Source organism: Triticum urartu, chromosome 5, assembly GCF_003073215.2.
Source record: "Triticum urartu cultivar G1812 chromosome 5, Tu2.1, whole genome shotgun sequence".
NCBI lineage: Eukaryota > Viridiplantae > Streptophyta > Magnoliopsida > Poales > Poaceae > Triticum > Triticum urartu.
In genome coordinates, this window is record NC_053026.1 from 349,564,845 (window position 1) to 349,570,929 (window position 6,085).

The window sequence follows — 6,085 nt, forward strand, 5'->3', positions numbered from 1 at the left end:
GTCAAAGTTTAATCATTGATGTTAGCAATAAGACGTTAGTTTAATATATTGGAATTGGAAAACCTTGTCAAAATTTGCTCATTGATGTTAGCCAGAAGACATGCATTTGATATTTTTGAGTGGGACGCCCTTGCTGTGAGCAGCGTCGAGTGTTTTTTCCTATTCTTGTGTTCAGTTTAGAAGTAAATAGTTACTCTGCTGAGATATTCCTGTGTTAAGAGTTTGTTCTGAATATTGTCTATGTAATGCCAGGCCTTGTGTTTGATTGCAAAGTTGAGCTTGGAATGTTGTGGCATGCGGCATCACGAGCTGTTCACCGTGCCTCCTGAGAATAATGCTTCGTATTGTTTTGCATGTCGATCTAATGCCAGTGATTTGCTTGTTAAGAATATGATCCTCTTTTGTTGTTTCCGTGCTTAAGAAGTTCATCGTCTGATGTTTCATTCATAGCCTATACAACAAGTCGGGTAGGTTAGACGTGAAACCATATGATCTTCCAACCAACTCATGATATTAGGCCGTGATTGGATCGTCGTTTTCCGACCAAAACCGCTTGTAAAACTGACGCTTGTAAATTAAAGCAGATGGTCTCGGGCGAAGGCGCTTGGTTGGTCAATTTCGACTAGTAAAATATCGGAAGTACTTGACACATGATAAAAACGCTGAACGACACTCGGACGATTGCTAATCCAGCCATTAGCTGCTGTTTCAGCCTTGCCCATGGATGACATGATACGCACGTCGTGCATGTATCGTCTGGTAATGTCGTCCATATAGCAGTGCTCGTAAAATATACACTGGTCTCTCAGATTACACGCGTAACCCGCCGGTTTTACTTACAGACCTCGGGCCCTCGGTTTCATTATGCCTGTATTTTACGCGTTGTTTTCGATGACGAGTAAATTACACTTGTATGTTAATACAGGTTTGAAATAAACAAGAGCTCCCAAGCGTGGCCTTACCATTTCATGCCGTCTCAGTTTCTCGAAGGTGCTCATAGGTGTCCGATGATCCTGGCTTCCTGAATGAGTACTGGGCGCTGTATCAGACCATCCGTAGGGCCCGCGAGGCCCTCTCTGTTGTCCTTCAACTTGTTGCGCTCGCCGTGGCGTCGAGCATTGTTAACATCGTCAATGAACATGAGGATTCAGGAGATGACTTTATTTTGACTGGATGACACTAGGGACCCACTAGGGCCATAGCCGTACGTACGCAAGTGCCTCCTTATTATGTACAACTATATTTTTTTTGCTTTCTCCTGGTTTCCTGACATCACGGTCCCACACCATTGTCAACCTATGTAGTCAATATAAACGAGAGAATTGCACAAGGTGCGGCCGACAGCTGGGACTAAGCAGCTCGAGCAGTATTTGTGTTTTTGAGGCGTGAGCACTGCAAAGTTTTTCTTGGCGATGATTTCGTTGTTGTCCAGAGGAGAGCAGCGTATTAACTGGGCGGGCTGTGGCCCGTCTAGCCCCGGCCATATATCCAGCCCAGATACTAATTCTTTCAAGATGAAAATGGCTAGCCCAGCTATATGTCTTTTTGAGGAATACCCAGGCAAGGTCAACTTGTTATTCTCCGCCCCGTTGGGCTGCAAATCTTTCCTAGGAGGGATGCATTAGGCTTAACAGGAAAATGGGCTTTAAAAAATAATAAATGGGATGTAATTATAAAAACTGGGCAGTAACTATAAAAAAATGCACCAAACACGAAATTAGTTTATAAAATATTATTTATGGATTTTGAAAATCTTAAATTTTCATTGTTGCACGCGCAATGTTTCGTTGGATTTTTACGTAATACAAATTTATATTTAATCTGACTAGAAATTTCGGGATAAAAATATTTCGGAGCCCATCAAAATGTGGGAAATTTTATTGAATTCTGTCTTCAACGGTTGGTTGAAATTATTAATCATTGTCCTAGCTAGAAAATGGGATGTACTTTTAGCAAACTGTAAATGGGCTGTTGTAAATTCCATTAGAATTCCAAAATGGGTTGTACATTGTTACAAAACGCAAATGGGCTATAAGTTCTCTGCCATACACTTGTGGGCCTACTAAGTGACGCGTCCCCTAAAAAAATAAGTTGACGCGTATGCAAGGCTTTGCCAACTTATTATAGTCAACACACGGTTCTAGCAGCAGTGGCCGTTGGATGTCTATCCAACGGATATCGTGCTTCTTCTTCAATCTCGGATATTCTTAGCTTCGGCCGCCCAAAAAATGATTCCTCCCCCTGACATCTGGGCGCACTGTTTTGGAGGCTGACCTGTGGGCCTACTAAGTTGGAGCGTACCAAGGGCTTTGTCAACTTAGTCAATAATAAATGTGTCTAGCTTCAGTGACCATACGATGTCCATTCAACGGCCGTAGTGCTTCTTCAACCTCTGGTCTTCTTGCTCCAGCCGCCCAAAGTAGCGTCGGTCGTGCCGCATGCTCCTACCTCCCGTGGCCGGCTGTGCTGCCGCGGAGGCCTCACCAACCCCTACTATTCCCACCGCTGGCCAGGCCCTGCGGCGACGGCAGCCTCACACAACAGCCGAACCAGTGAACCCTCGTACTCCTCTCCGCACGGGCTTCCACTGCCGCGTCTTCCCCGGCTCCCCGTCGTCCCCTTCCTAGGCCTCGCCGTCGTCCACCGCCCTGGTGCTCTCGGCGCGGCGTGGTCAACGTGGTCAAGGAACGACTTCCATCGGACGTGGACTGTACGTGGAGAGGCTGACAGCTGGGTCCACGGCCGCAGCAAGGAAGTGCCTCCTTATTACGTGCAAAATAATTATTCCTCCACCTGACAGCGGGGACCCACCGGACGGGCCACCGTATTTCGCAAAAAAAACGTTTCCCCCTGACTGCTGGGACCCACCAGCTACACCTTCGCACGCAAGGAAGTGTGTCCGAACAAACGATTCGCCCCCCTGACTGCTGGGACCCACCAACTACATCTTCGCACGCAAGGAAGTGCCTGACAGTTGGGACCCACCTGGTCGAAGCGTATGTAGCGTTGTCATTCTAGTCGCGAACGTGTACGTACATATATACTGGTCGATGTAGAGGCGCGCATGTGTCATAGTAGAGGCGTGCATGTGTCGTAGTAGAGGCGCGCACGTAGCATGTACACATACGTACAGCAGTCAGGGTGCAAGAAAGAAAATATGGCCACGTATGTGTACATACGGGCAGGGTCTCGAACGCCTACTCGCGCATACGTACGGCGAGGGCTCGTGTACATGGCTGGGTCGGAACAGAGAAACAGCGTCGTCGTCGTGTTCATGGGGAGGCAACGGAATGCGTCGTGTTCATCGGGAGGGCTTGGACGGAACAGGCGATGGAAACGAGGCCTGGCGTACCGTAGAACAGAGGAAACAGCCTTGTGTTCGACCGGCCACGTTCGAAACGGGATCCTATTCATCAGGAGGGGTGTGGCATACCGCAAAACGGAGGAAACGGACTTGTGCTGGAACGCTACGGTTGAAACGGGGGTCCTGTTCACCGGGAGGGGTGCGGCATACCGCAAAACGGGACTCCATGGGATACTGTTCATCTCCACCGTCGACCTCCTCCAGCCTCAACGGGCTCCTGTTCATCCAGCCTCCACGGGCTCCTGTTCATCCAGCCTCCACCGCGCGCTACTCCACCGGCTACTGTTCAACCACCCCTCCACCATCTACTGTTCATCCAGCCCTCCACACCACGGGGTCCTGTTCAACCACCCCTCCACCGTCTACTGTTCATCCAGCCCTCCACACCACGGGGTCCTATTCATCCACCCCTCCACGGGCACCCGTCCACCATCTACTTTTCATCCAGCCCTCCACCACACCACGGGGTCCTGTTCATCCAGAGGCAACGCCACCACTCACTGTTCATCCAAACCCCCCCGCAACGCTCATTGTCCATCCCATCGATCGGCTTCAGTTAGTAGCAGTAGCAAAGGAATCGCTCGATCGGGTTCAATTAACAGCCATCGATCGATCGCTCGGGTTCAGTAACGCGTAGCCTGCAGTGCAATCGCTCGGGTTCATTTAGAGCCCAACGCCTCGCTCGGGTTCAGTTAGAGCCAACGCCTCGCGCACACGCGTGTACGTGTACAAGAGAAACGCGCATCGCTCGGCCCCCGACCTCCCACCGTAACCGGGAACTCCCTGAAATTTTCCTCCCCCTCGCTTCTACCACGGTTTTTTCTGTCATGGATGGCCCAAAGAATTTCATGCAGCTGCGTCTCCGGCCCACCCAGGACGAAAAGCCCATTTTTGTCATGATTTTTTATCATAGAAGTAGGAGCCCACCACATCTATGATGATACCGGGTTTTGTCACAATTCTCGTCATAGAAGTGTCATATGTATGACAGAAAAAAAATTGTTCGGCCCAAAATGTCATGGATGTGTCTTTTTTTGTAGTGTTTGATGGTGAGCCTATGCCTTGGAAGAGGGACGACAAGCCTACATCATCAACAACTCCACCCTCTCCACCAACAAAGGAGAATTGAGTATCTGGTATGGGCACTCCCCTTGGCAACTGCCAAGCTTGGGGGAGTGCCCCGGTATCGTATCACCATCACTTCTATCTTTACCATTTTTCTTAGTTCGATCCTTTTGATAATATCTTGATCTAGTAGAATAAAGTTTTAGTATGATCTAGTTGTGAGTTTTGCTTTATGATCCTTCTATGTAATTGATTCCGTGAGCTATATATAATAAAGATTAGTGTTGAGTCAAGGGCTTGATTATTTTGCCATGTTCGTGAGTGAATAAAAGAAAAGAGAAAGAATAAAAAGGAAATAAAAGAGATCATATGGATCTTATGGAGAGTAATGAGCTCACATATAAAAAGTATGATGAATAAAAGTTGTTGAGAGTTGAAAAACATAGTTTTAGTCATCGTTGCAATTAATAGGAAGTAATAAAGAAAGAGAGGTTCACCTATAAATATACTATCTTGGACATCTTTTATGATTGTGAGCACTCATTAAAGTATGACATGCTAAGAGTTGATGTTGGACAAGGAATACAACGTAATGGGTTATGTTTTCTTACATCTGAGATAAATTATATTGTCATGGATCATCCAACATGCTGAGCTTGCCTTTCCCTCTCATGCTAGACAATTTCTTTGCACCATGTAGAGATACTACTTGTGCTTCCAAATATCCCTTAAACCAGTTTTGCCATGAGAGTCCACCATACCTACCTATGGATTGAGTAAGATCCCTCAAGTAAGCTGTCATCGGTGCAAGCAATAAAAATTGCCCTCTAAATATGTATGACTTATTAGTGTGGGAGAAAAAAAGCTTTATACGATCATGTGATATGGAAGAAATAAAAGCGACAGACTGCATAATAAAGTTCCATATCACAAGTGGCAATATAAAGTGACGTTCTTTCGCATTAAGATTTTGTGCATCCAACCATAAAAGCGCATGACAACCTCTGCTTCCCTCTGCTAAGGGCCTATCTTTTACTTTTATCTCCTACCTTGCATAAGAGTCTTGGTGATCTTCACCCTTCCTTTTTACATTTTATCTTTAGGCAAGCACAACATGTTGGAAAGATCCTGGTATATATGGCTAATTGGATGTGAGTTTTCATGAACTATTATTGTTGACATTACCCTTGAGGTAAAACATTGGGAGGCAAAACTATAAGCCCCTATCTTTCTCCGTGTCCCATTAAAACTCCATACCCATAAGTATTGCGTGAGTGTCAGCAATTGTGAAATACTATATGATAGTTGAGTATGTGGACTTGCTGAAAAGCTCTTATACACTGACTCTTTCCTATGTTATGATAAATTGCAATTGCTCCAATGACTGAGATTATAGTTTGTTAGTTTTCAATGAAGTTTACTATTCATACTTGAGATTGTGATTGAATTATTACTCTAGCATAAGAAATCATATGACAAAAATTATATAAGCTGCTATTCTAAGAATGATCATGATGCCCTCATGTCCGTATTTTATTTTTATCGACACCTCTATCTCTAAACATGTGGACATATTTTTCGATTTCGGCTTTTCGCTTGAGGACAAGCGAGGTCTAAGCTTGGGGGAGTTGATACGTCCATTTTGCATCATGCTTT